The sequence below is a fragment of the Hibiscus syriacus genome, unplaced genomic scaffold, assembly GCF_006381635.1.
Source record: "Hibiscus syriacus cultivar Baekdansim isolate YM2019G1 unplaced genomic scaffold, ASM638163v2 tig00110890_pilon, whole genome shotgun sequence".
Classification (NCBI taxonomy): Eukaryota; Viridiplantae; Streptophyta; class Magnoliopsida; order Malvales; family Malvaceae; genus Hibiscus; species Hibiscus syriacus.
In genome coordinates this window covers 7,232,952-7,250,378 of record NW_024062900.1, presented here as the reverse complement: position 1 = coordinate 7,250,378, position 17,427 = coordinate 7,232,952, and the positions used below count along the sequence as shown (strand labels likewise).

Genomic DNA, 17,427 nt, shown 5'->3' with positions numbered 1-17,427 from the left:
GTCGTATTGTGGGAGGTCAACATTAGCTTGCCTTTTAGGAATTCATTCCATAACTTCACCACCAGTTTAAGGACTCGACGATCGACCCACTTACGTGTTGGTGCATTACCTTCAAATTTGGCCCATCCGAATAAGAGGTCTTCAAGGACTCCACTATAGGTTTCTTGGTATGCCTCCACCACAAACTTCTTGTATTGGTCTTCCACCTTTCCCAACTTAAAATAGCGGTTGAGTGCTGAAGGGGAAAACTGAATGAGTTTCCCTCTCACATAGACATTATGTTTAGATGGGTCTTCAAGATGGGCATAAAATTCATGAACCGTCACTGATGCCACAACCTTAGGATGCCGAGCAAATTTCTCCCATTTATGCTTTCTAACCACGTCCATTACTTCTAGTCTGAATGGCTCATCATTTCTGCTGGAAAAACTAAACCTTCATCCAAATATAGTTGCCATTTTAGAGGTTTTTGAACCGTGCTTCGGCTTTAGCAGTCTGAAAACGGTCACATCTTGATACTGGGGCTGAATATTTCTTTGATCTGGCCATGATTTTTGTTGGTACAGGGTATTTCGCGGTGGCGATGAGGAGGAAATATTGAAGGGAAAAATTGCAAAGAAAGAAATTATGGGAACGACGAGGAAGATGGAGTGTAAGTTGGTTTTTATGAAAAGATAATGGGTGGTTTATTTGGGGCAAATTGGTCAAAATAAGAGGGAAAAAGATATGGCATTAATGACATAATATTTGATTTGACATAAAGTAAAGAAAAAATAACTTTCCCTCTTCTCAATTACTGCCAAAACCTTTTATATTAGGGTTTCTCTTCCTCCCATGCGTGAGTTCTCACCCCATGATGCCACGTGTACCTTGTATGCCAAAAACAAAATAGAAATAAAATAAAATAAATAACTAGTGCATAAACTAACTTAATTTATTTATGTACAAAATTCAGATTTTTGTTGCCTAGGCAACGAAAATTGTTCAGGTAAGTAAAGCAAACTCTTGGGCGTCGCGTGCTGTTGATGCCAATTTATCGCGCATGATTGGTGCTCCTTTGTATTCCTTTAGTCTCTGACCAATCACCTTGAAGATGGATCCATCATCTCGGTTCTTGATTTCTATTGCTCCGTTATTATGGACTCGGTGTACGATGAACAGTCCTCCATCTAAATTTTAGCTTGCCTGGAAAAATTTTGAGTCGTGAATTATAGAGCGACACTTGTTATCCAAAATAAAATTGTCGTGCAAAATTTTTCTGTCATGCCATTTTTTGTTTTTTCTTTGTAAAGGTGGGAATTTTTGTAAGCGTGAGCTCTGAATTTATCCATTTCGTTCAGTTCCAAGAGTTTTCTTTCTCTAGGAAGTTGAGCATCCATGTTTAATTTCTTGATGACCTAATATGCTTTATGTTCAAGTTCCACAGGCATATGGCACTCTTTTCCGTAGACTAGTTTGAATAGGGACATTCCTAATGGTGTCTTGAATGTTGTGTGATAGGCCCATAATGCTTCATCTAGCTTTGTCGACCAATCCTTTTGGATTAGTTTTACTACTTTCTAAAGGATCTTTTTGATTTCCTGGTTCGATACTTTGGTCTGCCCATTGGTATGGGGGTAATATGCCATGGCTATTCGATGTCGCATTCATATCTTTTCAGCGCCTTGGCAATTAATTTGTTGTCAAAGCGTGTGTCTTCATCATTGATAATAGCTCGCGGTTTTCCAAAATGCAAGAATATGTTTTTGCGCAAAAAATTCAGCACGGTCTTGGAATCATTCTTAGGTGTTGTTATGTCTTCTACCCACTTGGACACATAGTCCACATCATGTCTGGACTTTTTTCAGCCTTGGCTAAATAAATCTGGAGGTATAATGCCACTAACAAGAAAGTTGACTATGTCATCATACCACGACACAACCGTGACAAATAAAATTTTCTCATCAGGGAGATCCTCCTAGATGTCTTTCATGTCACGACAACTAATTTTGTTTTCTAGTCTAGACAAGTGATATGCTACTTGGTTTTCAATACCTTTTCTATCCTTTACCTCTAAATCAAACTCTTGTAGTAATAATATCCATCTGATGAGCCTAGGCTTTGCATCTTTCTTATTGATTAAATATTTAATGGCAGAGTGATCTGTATGCACAATAACTTTAGTTCCTATGAGATATGGCATAAACTTATAGAATGCAAATACTACTACAAGAAGTTATTTTTCAGTTGTGGTATAGTTTATTTTGCATCATTAAGAGTACGACTAGCATAATAGATAACATGAAAGAGTTTACTATTTTGTTGTCCTAGCACTGCCCCAATTGCATAATCACTAGCATCACACATGAGCTCGAAAGGTGCATTCCAGTTCGGCAGAACAACAATTAGTGCTGATGAAAGTTTTTTCTTCAAATATGTAAAAACATTTAAACAATCATCATTAAATACAAATGGTTGATTTTGTGAAGCAAAAGACACAAAGGTTTTGAGATTTGAGAAAAATCATTTATAAACCGCCTATAAAAGCCTGCATGTCCAAGGAATTGCTTATGCCTTTCACATTGGTGGGTGGAGGTATATTTTCAATTACTTCCACCTTGTCTCTATCGACTTCAATGGCTTGACAAGAAATCTTGTGTCCCAACATTATTCCCTCGGTTACCATAAAATGGCATTTCTCCCAATTCAGTACTAGGTTGGATTCTTCACATCGCTTCAACACCTTAGATAAGTTACCGAGGCATCGGTTCATTTCCCGAGATGAAAAAGTCGTCCATAAATATTTTCATGCAATTTTCCACCATATCCGAAAAAATTGCCATCATACATCTCTGAATGGTTGCTGGAGCATTACATAGCCCAAACGTCATTCGTCTAAATGTATAGATACCATATGGACATGTGAAAGTAGTCTTCTCTTGATCCTATGGTGCTATGGCTATCTGATTGTATCATTAATATCCATCAAAGAAGTAGTAAAATACTTTTCCTGCTAGCCTATCAAGCATTTGGTCAATAAAATGAAGGGGAAAATGGTCCTTCTTTGTGGCTTTATTGAGCTTTCTATAGTCCATACATATTCGCCAGCCCATGACTATTCTCATGGTTAGAAGCTCATCATTTTTATTTTTGACCACGGTTACACCACCTTTCTTTGGCACACACTGCACCAGACTGACCCATGAGCTATCAGATATTGGATAAATTACTTCAGCATCCAACAATTTTATGATTTCTTTCATGACTACTTTCTTCATGATTAGGTTTAGTATTCTTTGGGGTTCCACCAAATTGATATAACTATCTTCTAAGTTGATCTTGTTCATGCATGTGGTAGGGTTGATTCCCTTCAAGTCTTCCATAGTCCGCCCTAGAGCTTCTTTGTGTTGTAACAAAACATTTAACAAATTGTTCTCTTGTTCGAAAGTTAGACTGGCAAAAATAATCACTGGTAAAAACTCATTACTACCTAAGTAGGTGTATTTCAAATACGATGGCAAGGTTTTAAGTTCCAATGTAGGTGCATGCTGTAATGATGATTTTGGGGGACTAACTTTATTGAGATCTAAGGGCTCGAATTTCGTATCTGGTTTGGCATTGAGGAAACTAGATTGTTCCTCTTATTTACCTTCATATTCTGCTTTGGTGTCATTGGTAGAGAATTATTTAATTGCTTTATTCAAAAGTTTGTTGTCAAGGAACAGAGTAGCAAAATCCTCTTCTAACAATTTTTCATCTGGGCCATAATTTTTGTGTTCGTACATCAGAGAAATCAAGTCTTGGCACAAAGTGTTGTATTTAATGATTTGAAAAAATTCATCTTGGCCAAGATTTTCTGTTTCCTCTTCCTCCATTGATTCCATGTCTATAATGCATTGTCATTCTTCTGAATCGTCCAAATATCTCATGGAGTTGAAGACATTGATTTTGACACTTTGATCTCCTACCTGTATCATGAATTATCCCTTCTCTCAATCTATTAAGATTCATCCAGTGGCCAAAAAGGGTCGTTCAAGGATGATGGGTGCATTTTCATCGGCTTCGCATTCTAATATTAGGAAATCAACTGGAAATACTAACTTGTCCACCTTGACAATGACATTTTCTATTCTTCCTTAGGACGAACATAAGACCAATCAGCTAACGGTAAGATAACTGTGGTTGGGCAGGCTTTACACATTTCTAGTTTTAAAAATATGGACTTTGGCATCAAATTTACACTTGACCCTAAGTCAACAAGGGCTCATCCTAAAAAGATGTCACCAATTGAATATGGTATCAAAAAATTGCCAGGATCTTTTTGCCTTGGTGGGAGTTTACATACTGTAGAGCAAATTTCTTTTGCCGCGACAACATTTTCTATTTTCCTCTTTTTTGTGACAATGTCTTTTAGAAACTTAGCATAGCAAGGCATTTTCTCGATAGCTTCAAGTAAAAGTACATTGATATACAACTGATCTAGAACATCAACAAATTTCTTGAACTGTATTTTGTCATTATGTTTCTTCAGTCGATCAGAGGTTTGAGGAAAGTAAAAGTACATTGATATACAACTGATCTAGAACATCAACAAATTTCTTGAACTGTATTTTGTCATTATGTTTCTTCAGTCGTTGAGGAAAGGGTGGTGGAGGTATCACGTCATCTGCTGTAGGTGATGAGGAAACTCTGGACTTGGCTATAAGTTTCCCATTATCTATTTGACGAGTTTCTGTACCTTCTTCCTTTTCCTTCTCCTCAGGCAATTCCTCCCACTCAATAAGTTTAGCTCGATCCTCATGTTGTATAATGTCTTGGCTAGAATCTTATTTTTATTTTCCCCACACTTGTCATTCTGGTTAATCTGTGTACCACCGCTCAATGTAAGCACACTGCATTGTTCCTTTCCATAATTTTTAATGACTTCGGTATCACTAGGGAGACTTCCTTATGGGTGAGAATGTAATGTCGTGGCGATTTGACCCACTTGGTTTTCCAATGCTCTCAATGATGAACTATGGCTTTGCAAAAAGAGTAGCTTGATTTTTCAACAAATTACCTTGGTTTTTTTATTGTTGATGAGTGCTCGTGCATCAAAGTCTTTGTTGAAGCCATGAAATCCTTTGTCGAGACCATAAATTCCTACAGTGAAGCTTTCAAGGAGTTTGAATTAGAGTTTGTATTAGATGAACAAGTTGTACCTTTAGTATGTTACCAAGGCATCTGTTGATGTTGATTTTGAAAATTTTAATGTTCTGAATTACTCTGCTGTGGCATGTTATAATTTCTTGCCTTGTTGTTATTGTTGGTCCTTTGATTACCCCATAAAAAAATTCAAATGTTTTCGCCATCCCGAATTGTATATATTCGAGTAGGGGTTATTATTGCTTCGGTTGTAGTTGGCCACAAAATTGATGGACTCCCGATTTTCTGGACATTCACTCTCATGATGGTTGACATGATAGAAAATGCATGCATTACTGGTTGCTTTGACTTATCTCACCTTATGAGGACAATGCAGATTTTTCAACTTATTAGTTATGGCATAAAGTTGTGTATTTACTGAATCCTTACCCTTGATTTCATATGCTCCAGACACTTTTCTATTGGTTCCCAACCTTGCAGTCTGGAATTGATAGTCATTATTTGCAATCATGTCGAGTATATCGAAGGCTCCCTTGGGTGATTTATTAAGCAAAGTACCATTTGCTAAGGCATCCAACATCATTCTAGTATGTGTATCAACTCCATTGTAACACATCACGACTTGAGTCCTGTCAAGAGATATATGGTTTACACACTTACGAAGTAGACTGTTATATCTATCCCAACACTCGTACATGGATTCATCATTACCTTGGTAAAAACTTGTAACGTTATTACATAGTTGTGTATTCATACTGGGTGGATTGTATCGAAGTAAGAAGCTTTTACATAGATCCATCCAAGATTCCATTGAGCCCGAAGGAACTCCACTGAGCCAAGCTCTGGCTCTGTCACATAGGGAATAAGGGAAAAGTTTAAGTTTTAGCACATTTTCACGCACTCCTTGTTGCCAGAAATGAATCGTACACTTCAAGAAAGGCACAGATGTGCTGTCTAGCATCTTAATTAGGCGAGCCACCAAATTGATCGATGAAGTTTAACATGTTAAACATCACCGGTTTAAGCTCAAAATGGGTTGCTTGTATTTCAGGTACCACGATGCATGGATTGAGATAATCAAGAATTGGGTTCAAGTGATATCATATTGCTCGTGGTCTTACAACTTTTCTATGAAAATTATTTGTTCCTACATCAGGATCTACCTGGTCTCCCTTATTATTGTTGCCTTGAAATTTGTAGTTGGTTCATATACTCTCTGGCTCGTTGGTTACGTCGCCTTTATCTGAATGACTGTTCAATTTCATAGTCGAATGGCTCTAATGGTTTATCAGCAAATCTCAGGGTCATGCAACGATAAAAACCTACAAAAGAGAATAATTAAACGAATGAAACTAACTAACTAAAAGGTGACAAGAAAATTTTTGTTATGGAAAAAATAAAAAATTACGTCAGTTGCCAATCCCCAACAACGGCGCCAAAAACTTGATCACTTGGAAATGTATATGCTAAGGCAAGAAAATCTATACAAGTATACACAGTCGAATCAAGTAATAAAGGGTAAGTGAGTTATCGTCTTCTCAGGGATTGGTATGCCTTTTTAAGTTTCACCACAACTAAAACTAGTTGGCATAAGCTAGTTCCTGAATTCTTGTCAATCTAGCAAACTATTAGTAGTAAATTATACAAAATAAAGCAATAAAATGTTATAAAGTATAGTTATAGAAGATTTTGGTCATGGAAAAATAAATATGCAAAACTTATCGAATTAAAATAAACAAGGGAAAGACAAGTGTTGATTCAAATATATTCAAAACAACCTCACATATTCAGACTTTTCACATAGCACTCATGATAGTCTTTTGATATGAAAAGCAATTATTCTAAGTCTGGAATGATTTGTTATGACATGCTTAAGCTACCCGATAGGATTACTGAGTATTCTTAGATGATTGTTATGGCAATTGTACTAAGCCTTAACTACAACCCTTGGTTTGTCAGACTATTGTTGTAGCAATACCTCTCAGCGTGAACCATAATCATTTTCTATCCTACTTTAGCGTCTATCCCTTTTAGTCGATTGAAACCCTCTCCTTATCTCTAAGGTAGGTAGGTTAGAACATCATCATCCCGGATCCATTCCATTGTTCATGTAGATCTATCTTAATTCTCTCGAATCTAAGAATCAATGTCTAGACACACAACAATCTCTCGAAGCTCTTACAATGTCAGGACATGTTTCACCTAGACCTTAAGCAATCTCTCGAAGCTCTTACAGTGTCAAGGAAAAATATTTAAACAATGAACAAAACATACATGAGCAAAATCATAATGCGTCATTCATAAAACATAAAATAATTGTTTCGGCAAAACAAAGACTAACACCAAGTAAAGCAGTTCATGGTGTTTTCAAAAACTCAACCAAAGTATCATCGTTTTAATACAAACCAAAGAAAATTAAAGAAATTAAGAAAAAAGGAATAACGACTCCCAAAATCGGGGGCTCTTTCGTGAGATCTCTGATCAACACTGCGCCTTCATGGCGACCAGCCTCTCTCGAGGCCTGACCACTGCTCTACTATAGTCTGGCTATGGAGGACACCAAGGATGGTCGGTTTGGAAAACAGTGGGAAAGTACTGCATTTGCTCACTCCATGCTTCAGTTAAAGCTCTTCTTGCTTCCTTGCCCCCTCTTTTTGGAGGCTGTGATTGGGTATTTATTGAGGTAAATCTCCTAGGGCTTTGCAAAAGTAAGTATTCCCTATATACCCATTGTTTTCTTGTCCAAGATAAAAAATGAAAGGCAGTTGGCTGTTGTTAAAATCTTGACGGCTTAATTTCATGTGAGGGTAGTCGTATAACTGGCTTGTGACATAAGTAATTCTTCAGATCCGCTTCAGACTTGCAAGACAAACCTTTCCTTGGCAAGATAAATATGCTCATCACTGTCTTTATCTTCTATGTTCTACTGGCCCTTGAGAAATACATTATCATGACTAAAATGTTCTTCTTTAGTTAATTTTCTACACATACACAATCCACACAAGCCCTTTCTCCTCGGCATCATCAATGAAACCAGTTAAATTATCCACCAAATGTAATTATAACCTAAATACAATTAAATGAGACTAATATGCTATGAATACTTTGTTTAGACGAGCAATAACTTAAGTAAAAAGATTATAAATAGAGTATTTTCATGGATTTATCACCTAACGCCCCTTAACATAATAAGATCTCCGAAATCTCCTTGCTATGTCTCGAGCCCTAATGTTTACCATGGGTGTCCCTAAATACCAATGGGGAAAATTTGTACTTACTGACTGCTACCTCATAACCCAACTACCATCAATGATCTTAAACCTCCAAACAACTCTAAATACCCTTAAAAAGGCCTTTCCCCTATTTCGTGTTCTCAATCTTCCAGCAAAAATATTCAGTTGCAAAACTTTTTCCCATAATCATCAACCCAATCAATCTAAACTTTATCCTAGATCCCACACCTACGTCTTTATTGGCTATTCCCCCACACAAAAAGGCTATAAGTATCTTGCTCCGAATGTTTATTTCTTAGGATGTCACCTTTTTTAAGAATGAACCATACTTTGCAGCATCCCATCTTTAGGGAAAGACTCTCAATGAAGATGAGACCCTTAATAGCCTCCTTATTTTACCTCATGACCCTACCGTTACAGTCAAAAACACGCCTAATGATCAAGGTGCCATTTTAATCGTAGATTTAGACATTGTTTCCCCTTTACAACAAGAAATTAACATGATTAATCACACCACCGAATAGCAATAGCTATCTGATCTAGGAAGACAGTTAGAACAAGCTCCATAACTTTGGGTTTACTCTCGACGATGTTATTCTCTTGAAACTGATACAATAGTGCCAATTCCATCCCTAACCGATGAGTGTTTTAAAATAGAAGTCTCACCTCCATCACCATCCATCTATATTCCAATTGTATTTCGAAAGTGCACAAAGAGTTTAACACAACACCCTATTTCTCAGTTTGTGTCATATGGAAACTTATCTAAATCTTACAAAGCTTTTGTGTCTAATATTGATTATGTAGAAACTCCAAAAAATATAGAAGAGGTTCTTGAATCAACTAGGTGGAGGCAAGTGGTGATGGGAGAAATTAAGGCTTAAAAAGAAATAAAATTTGGGAAGTCTCGGATCTACCTAGTAGGAAGAAGACAATAGGATGTAAATGGATCTTCAATACAAAATTTAAACCCAATTGACAGTATTGACCGACACAAGGCTCAGCTTGTGAGTAAGGTTTCACCCAAACCTATGGCATTGACTATGATGAGATGTTTGCATTGGTTGCCAACCTAAACACCATTCGAGTTCTTCTATCCTTAGCTATCAACTTGGATTGGGCCTTGAATCAATTGGATGTAAAAAAATGCATTCCTCAATGAATAAGTAAATGAGGAAGTGTACATGGATTTCCCATCCGAGTTTGAAGAAAGCAAGGGTTAAGTGTGTAAGTTGAAGAAGTTCATATATGTGCTGAAGCAATCTCCAAGGGAATGGTTCAGCAGATTTGCTAAAGCTATGATCATTAGAAGTTACATTTAAGGACAGACAAACCACACCATATTTTACAAACACTTAGAAATAGGAGATGATTCAAGTGAAATTGAGAAGCTAAAAGAGTTTCTTAGTTTTGAATGTGAGGTTAAAGACTTGGGAAATCTTAAATACTTTATTGGAATTGAGGTAGTAAGGTCTAAAGCAAGTATTTCCATCTCCCAAAGGAAGTATGTTTTTGATCTACTATCAGAAGATGGTTTGTTGCATTGTAAACCAACCGAATCTTCTATGGAATTTAATATTAAATTGGAAATTGATAAGGATGGAGAAGAAATCGACAGGGGGAGATATCAAATACTAGTAGATAGACTTATCTACCTATCTTACACCCGTCCAGACATAGCCTTCAGTGTAAGTGTTATCAGCCAGTACATTCATGCTCAAAGGGAAAATCACTTGGAAGCTGTGTATAAAATATTAAGGTATCTAAACAGGGCTCCTAGTGAAGGCCTGCATTTCAAGAAAACTGTCAATCAGAGTGTGAATGTATATACTAACATAGATTGGACAGGGTTTGTTATATCTATATTTAGGGTAACCTCGTGACATGGAGAATAAAAAAAAGTCTGTTGTAGCACGCAAAAATATAGAGGTAGAGTATCGAGCACTATCCCATGGTATATGCAAAAGAATCTATATACAACGGCTAATAGGAGAACTAAAAGTACAATATACCTATAAAGATGTATTATGATAATCATGAAGCTGTTAGAATAGAACATAATCATGTTCACCAATTGTTAGAGTATGCCCAAAGACCAATCATATGATGATTGTAATAATACTTTTTATTTATCGATTTTATTGAATAAAGGCATTGCCGCTATTATTTTCAGTTATATATATGTGTTTAACATAAACTGAAAGATAATAAAGTCCATATAATGACATAATTGTTATTATTAAAAGATCCCTAGTCAAGTATTATTATGGGCATGGACAATAATAATACGCTCAAGACTAACATGTTATTGATTGATGACAACGAGTTGTCATTGACATAGAGATGTCAGAATTAATACATGATTATATTGTTAGAGAACAATGTATTGGATTGACCCACCATGAGCATATGTCTTTGATTATTATGTGACAGTCATAACATTGCTCATGGTGATGACTATATGTATGATCCTCAGACTTGAGATCAATACTATCCCAACATATATTGTTGTATGTTTTGATGCAGCTAAACAAGCTCCGTAACTGGTTGCTCTATAAAGACTGTTATTGAATATATCTCAATATATGTAGTGGGTGTGTATGATTAAGATATGATATGTCCTTCATAAATAATAGGAAATATATCATAGGCCACTTGATTGAGTAAGACTAGAAACGCATGGCCATGCTCGAATAAGTTGATATGAGATATCATAAACTATTCGTTAATTAAAGTCTACTCTAGAAATCAAGAAACAATAGATGGGCTATACAAGTGTGACTATTCCAAGACTTGTGCCTATTCTAGATATAAAGGACATAAGGATATAATACATAAAAGAGTTAATTACCAAGATGATATATCGAATCATATTTTCTTGTAACTTAGGTGACAATGATATATTGCTAGATGTCACTCATTGTATGTAATATTAGAATTGTTCTAATAATTACTTCTAATGTTACAAGAACCTAAAGGGTCACACCCTAAGATTGAAATGAGCAAAAATGTACAATTTGTTGTACGTTACTAAAATATATCTAGAGTTAATTAAGTATATATATTTTAATAATCCCGAATATTTAATTTTAATTAATTAAATATAGATTTAATTAATTTGAAATAATAAAATCCCTGAATGATTAGGGTAACTTGGATATAAAAGGATTATTAAATTCTAATTAATTAAATATATATTTAATTAATTTGAAATAATAAAAACCCTAATATGACTAGGGTAACTTGGCTATAAAAGGGTGTGTTAGGTCTAGCAGCCGTTTTGGGGAGAACACACACAAAACCTTCAGCCACTTTCTCTCAAAACTGTTTTGGGGGAAAACAAAATTGCTCTCAATCGGGTGAACTGAGTAGAGGCCGAGACGTGATTTCGTGGAGGCTTACGATTCGAACCGATCTACACCACCAGAATTCACTGCTTTCCTTGTTGTTTTTCAAGGAACCCGTTGTAAGTATTCGCATCTCTTCGTCCCGATTTCAGTTTTTCGTACTTGGATCGCTGGTGAGACCGTCGAGTTTTGTTTTCGCTGTGCCATGGGGTGCGCTGACGGTCCTAACATAGATTGGACAAGGTTTGTTGTATCTATATTTAGGGTAACCTCATGACATGGAGAATAAAAAAAAGTCTGTTGTAGCACGCAAAAATGTAGAGGTAGAGTATCGAGCACTATCCCATGGTATATGCAAAAGAATCTATATACAATGGCTAATAGGAGAACTAAAAGTACACCATACCTATAAAGATGTATTATGATAATCATGAAGCTGTTAGAATAGAACATAATCATGTTCACCAATATTGCACCAAACATGTGGAAATAGATCGCCACTTTATCAAAGAAAAAATTAACTCAGGAGAAGTGTGTGTCACCTACCTACCTACTAGACAACAAGTTGCAGACTTGTTAACCAAAAGCCTGAGCAAAAACATGTTTGAGGAATTTATTGGCAAGCTAGATTTGATAAATATACACTCCAGCTTGAGGGAGAGTGTTGGAATTTCTAAGATTAAGGACATATTACTTACCTTAGTCCTACGAGTTACCTTGTAAAATAGGATCTAATTTTAGTCACTGATTGTTAGGGAGTTACTGATTTTTAGGGATTATTTCCTTTATGTTCTTAGTCCTCTCTATAAAGGTTCTAAACTAATTAGTAAGAGAAAACAATATTCTTTCTAAGTTTGTTCAAAGAAATTCTTAGTGTTTACATTGATGATATTATTATAACAAGAGATGACACATACAAAATAATCAAAGCTAAAAAGGTTGCTTGATGTCGACTTCGAAATCTAAGACCTTGGTGCTCTCAAATAATTTGTAGGGATGTAGGTGTCTTCGTATAAAGCAAAAAATAGTTATATCTAATAGAAAGTACGTGCTAGACTTGTTAAACGAGACAATTATGCTTGGGTGCAAACCAAAAGAAACTCTCATGGATCATAATATAAATTAAGGGTGAAAAGGGACTTTCAATCAACAAACATCAATTCCAAAGGTTAGTCAGGAAGTTAATTTATCTCTCACACACTAGATCAGTTATTGCATACTCAATAAGCATTATCAGCCAACATATGAACAATCTATGTGAAGAATACATGGATTACTCTTTAAAAAGATTGAAAATTATGAGGTAGAGATATTCTAGAAGAAAGTTAGACTGGAGAACAAACTAAAAGGACGTTTACAAGTGGTTATTACTCAATTGTTTGCTTAATTTTAAAAGGCACTAGGCACACCGAGACGTAAAGGGTTCCTGAGCCTAAGCACAAGGCAAAGGTGCGCTTCATTTGTAGGCGAGGCACACTTTTCATGATAAAAAGTTTATAAATCAATATTAGAGTATATTCAAACCCATTACCCACTAGTTCACTCATAAAGAACTTATTCTCCCCTTCACACTCTGTTCTTTCACCATTGCTTGTCTCTTCATCAAGATGATACTACATATATGGTATGTTTTTGGTGGAAGAGGAGTTGAGAAGTTAGTAGGTTGTTGAAGGTTGTTAAGAGAGTTGTCTATGGTTGTTGCAAACAAACCAAAGTTATTAGTTTGTTTGAAATGGTTAAGCCTAAGTAATCCATGATGGATCGATCTCCTTGTATGGATTTGTTAGACTAGGTTGGTGCTTATAAAAAAACTTAATTGGTTAAAGGCCAAAATTTATCTTTTGACCTACAGTTTTGTACTTTACATGCTTGCTTTGTTAAACCTAATTGTGTTTGTAGCCATCGTTCATTTAGCTCTTTCAAATCTAATTGGATTCAAGCATGTTTGACTTGTAGAATGTGATGTTGACTCTACCATTAATTGCCTTGGTAACAACTATAGATGATATTCATTGTATCATCTCAATGGTCGTTTGATATACGCTGACTTAACCATTAATTGTCTTGGTAACAGTTGTAGATGATATCTATTGTATTATCTCAAAGGTCATTTTACATACCATTATCTTCCACTTCTTTAGCCTCTGGAATCTTTGAGCTTCTGTTTACATTTCTTCTCTAGTCAATACTTTGAGTTTTCAATAGAGGTAAGCGATGGACGAGCAGTAAACTCTATCTCTTATCCCTAAGGCAACAAAAGTGAGCGCCTGACGCCTATGCAAAAAAAGCCCTAAGCTTACGCCTATGAGGGCTTCTCATTTTCCACTATGCCTCTCTCTCCAAAGGAGATTTTCTCACCGCCCACCTGCCCTTGGTGCCTTAGGCGCGCTTTTAAAAATTAAGATTGTTTGGGGCAATCTTGTCACATGAAGAAGTAAAAAGAAGTTTATTGTCCCCAAAAGTAGTATGGATGCTAAATTTCAAGCACTTGCTTCAAGAATTTGTGAAGGAATATGGATTAGAAGACTATTATAAGAAGTAAATGTAAGCTTAAAAGATGACTTCAAGATACAATGTGATAATCAATCAGCCATAAGCAGCGCTAAAAATCTTGTTCTTCATGATCGGACAAAATATATGGAGAAGAACAAACAATTTATTTCAGAAAAAGTAAACAACAAAACTATGAAACTAGACTATTTTCCTACTCAACAGAAACTTGCAAATATTCTTACCAAAGCCTTTCCAAGAGCGAGCTTTGATGAACTAAAGTTTAAACTAGGTTTGCACAACATATACACCAAACTTGACGAAGAGTGTAGAAAATTGTGGTGATTTCAACTAGTAGGAAAGAAGTTTTTGTTCATCCTAATTTATGAGTTCTAATTTACTTAGATTTAGATTTTTATTTGTTCATCCTAAACTCTAAGTTCTGATTTACTCAGGATTAAGTTTTATCTGTTTAAAAGATAAGATGAGTTGTGTTAGGAGATATAGGTTAAAAAAAAGATATCTAGTTAAATTTTACTTTTGTATTTCTTAAGACTATAAAAACAGGTTGATTCTTTTATTTTTAAGATACAGCAAATCAGAAATGTCTCTTTCATTCGAGAACTCTTCTTTTCTCTTGAATTTCCTTTCTTTTCTTCTTAGAATATTCACACTTATGAGCAAGCTAATTATCAAAGAAAGTAGAAAGTACACAATCCAAAGTCCCTCAAGCCATATAATTTAGATTTGACCGATCTAAGCTGCCTATTGTTATCGATCATTCATCCAACTTTCCTAGAAATGATTAATTATCCCAAAAGCTATCAACCTCACCTTTCTAGTATATAAATTGGAGCTTTTAAAATCTTGATCTGATTACTAACTACTTAAAGCAAGAAGAGTGGTTAATAACTAATTGACTTTACCAATTCAGGTTGATGTGACAGGGAGAGAAGGGTTAGCTGAAACATATTGGGTGAGTATTCCTTTCAGCACGTTATTACGCGTATGCCCTCATTCTTGCATGTCTACACGCACATGAGCAGACAAGCATATGCATTCCCAAGATTAGGACTGTAAATGAGACGAGACAGATCGCAAGCTACTCGAGATCTACTCGGTTAAGGCTCGATAAATACTCGGATCGAATGGTCTCGACTCGAGTTCGACTCGAATTCTTAACGAGCTGAAACGAACTACTTGATACTTGACTCGAAAAAATCGTGAGCAGCTCGAAAATATAATATATTAATATTTTATTTTTTAAAATAAATTATTAATAATATTAACATTTATGTGTTGATTTAAAAAAAATATAGTAAGGTTTTCTTTTATTTAAGGTTCAAGTTCGAGTTTGAGTTTGAGGCTTCAATCTAGTTAAGTTTAATATTTTTTTCTCATTTCGAGCCTTTTCGAGCTGCTCACGAGCTTCAATTTAGGATTTCGAGTTCGAATCGAGATTAAAAATTTTAAGCTCGCGAGTTTACGAGTCAAGCTGCATTTCAAAGTTTTCGAGTCGAGTCGAGCTCAGCGATACTCGAGCTCGACTCGGCTCGTTTACACCCCTACTCATGATAGCAATGTTAGCTAAACCTTCTTCCTAAATGATACAGGCAACATGGAAAGAGAAGACCAGGGAAAGGAAGGCAGGTATCAAGAGACGAACATAGAAATTGTTTATTTAGCTAAGCTTATTAAAGGAGAAAATTTTAATTTCACAAACTGTGCAGGAGTTAGGACAATGATAGAATCAGCATTGAGATACCTATAAAAGCATCTTGTAAGCCTCCAACAAGAGATTGGCAGCAGACCCAAACCCATGAAGTTGAGGTACCTCCATCATATGCGTCCATGGACGAATTTCCTATAATGAAAACTTTCAAATTTTAGATGGTTCCAGAAAAATACAGAGACAGATAAATATTAAAAAAGTTCCACAAATTCTAGAGCAAAAGATGACCATATGAAGTGCAGAAGAAATCAAATGAATGATATGTATGAGTACATGCTCGGATAAGGTTTTTGTGCAGAACCAAAGTGACGGTTCTTTGGTACAAAAATGGCCACAGCCTGAGAACACTGGACGGCATTGTGGATGCTCAGATTGGAACACAACCCATATATGGATGCCACCTTTTAAGGGTAGCTATATATACCATCTAAGGTAAGCTCTGGGATCAAATCCAAAGTGTCATTGAAGCCAATCAAACTTCAACCATTTAGTCATTGAAAATCATGCAAAAGATGATCTGAAATAACCTTCCTTATAGGGACTCAAGACATCAAAATATGAAATTATATCAACTAAAAATCATCGAACCTACAGACCCGCCTAAATGGGGTTTGGCTACATCATTCCATGTTATACCATTATACACTGCCAAGAGCATATTGAATTAATGTATATGTTGCAATATCTTTCAATTGACTGTTCTTAAAACAGGAGATAGCTGAGAGAAAAAAAGACAGTAGCTTATCAACTAAAAGCAACAGCAAGCCAGAACCTTGGTGTAAATCATATTGAATGATCTTGCTGTTTCAAGAAAAGATTCCAAGTGTGCCCGCAGTTTTGATTCCACCTCTGTATACTCCTCGTCAGGGTTGTAAGCATGCTAGAAATGGGAAAAATAATTTAAATTAAATAAAAGAAACAAAAATGAGTAATTATCAAGAGACACATAAGGCTCCACACAGACATTGAACTTGAAAAACATGTAGAGCCATGAGCTAGATAAGGAGCAAAATTAACCTTTGATGCCAAGTAATCAACTTTTTGCTGAAGATTTGAGAGTATCTTGGTCAGTTCAGAAAGTTTTGACTCCAGCTCAGAAACATCAGGTCTGTAAGCAAACGTAATTAAAGGAGGCAGGAGGCTAGTAGCATTTGTGGACTAGCAAGAAATTAACTCTGTAATCCAATACTCCATGACATACAACAATTTCATGTTTTAATTTAAATTGAACCAAGACAAATGTACTAAGAGAAGCCCCACTATCAAGCAATAGTCCCAATATATGTCAACTACTGTGAGTCTATGCAGTGACGGAACCACCTTCGCTATTAGGGTGCCAATTGACAGCCCAAATTTTTAAAATTTTTTTTTATAAATTTTATATAAAACATTAAAAATAATTTCTCTATCATTTAAAAAAAATATTGACACTGCTTCAAATATAGTTGACACCTTTTTAATATTGATTGCACTAGTTGAATTGATCACCATCTAATCACCA

General features: G+C 35.6%; 1 pseudogene; it reads right to left on the bottom strand.

The window, feature by feature from the left end:
* Positions 1-17,120, bottom strand: part of LOC120144678 — a 61,372-nt pseudogene extending 44,252 nt beyond the window's left edge.
* Between the last annotated feature and the right edge of the window lie 307 nt (positions 17,121-17,427).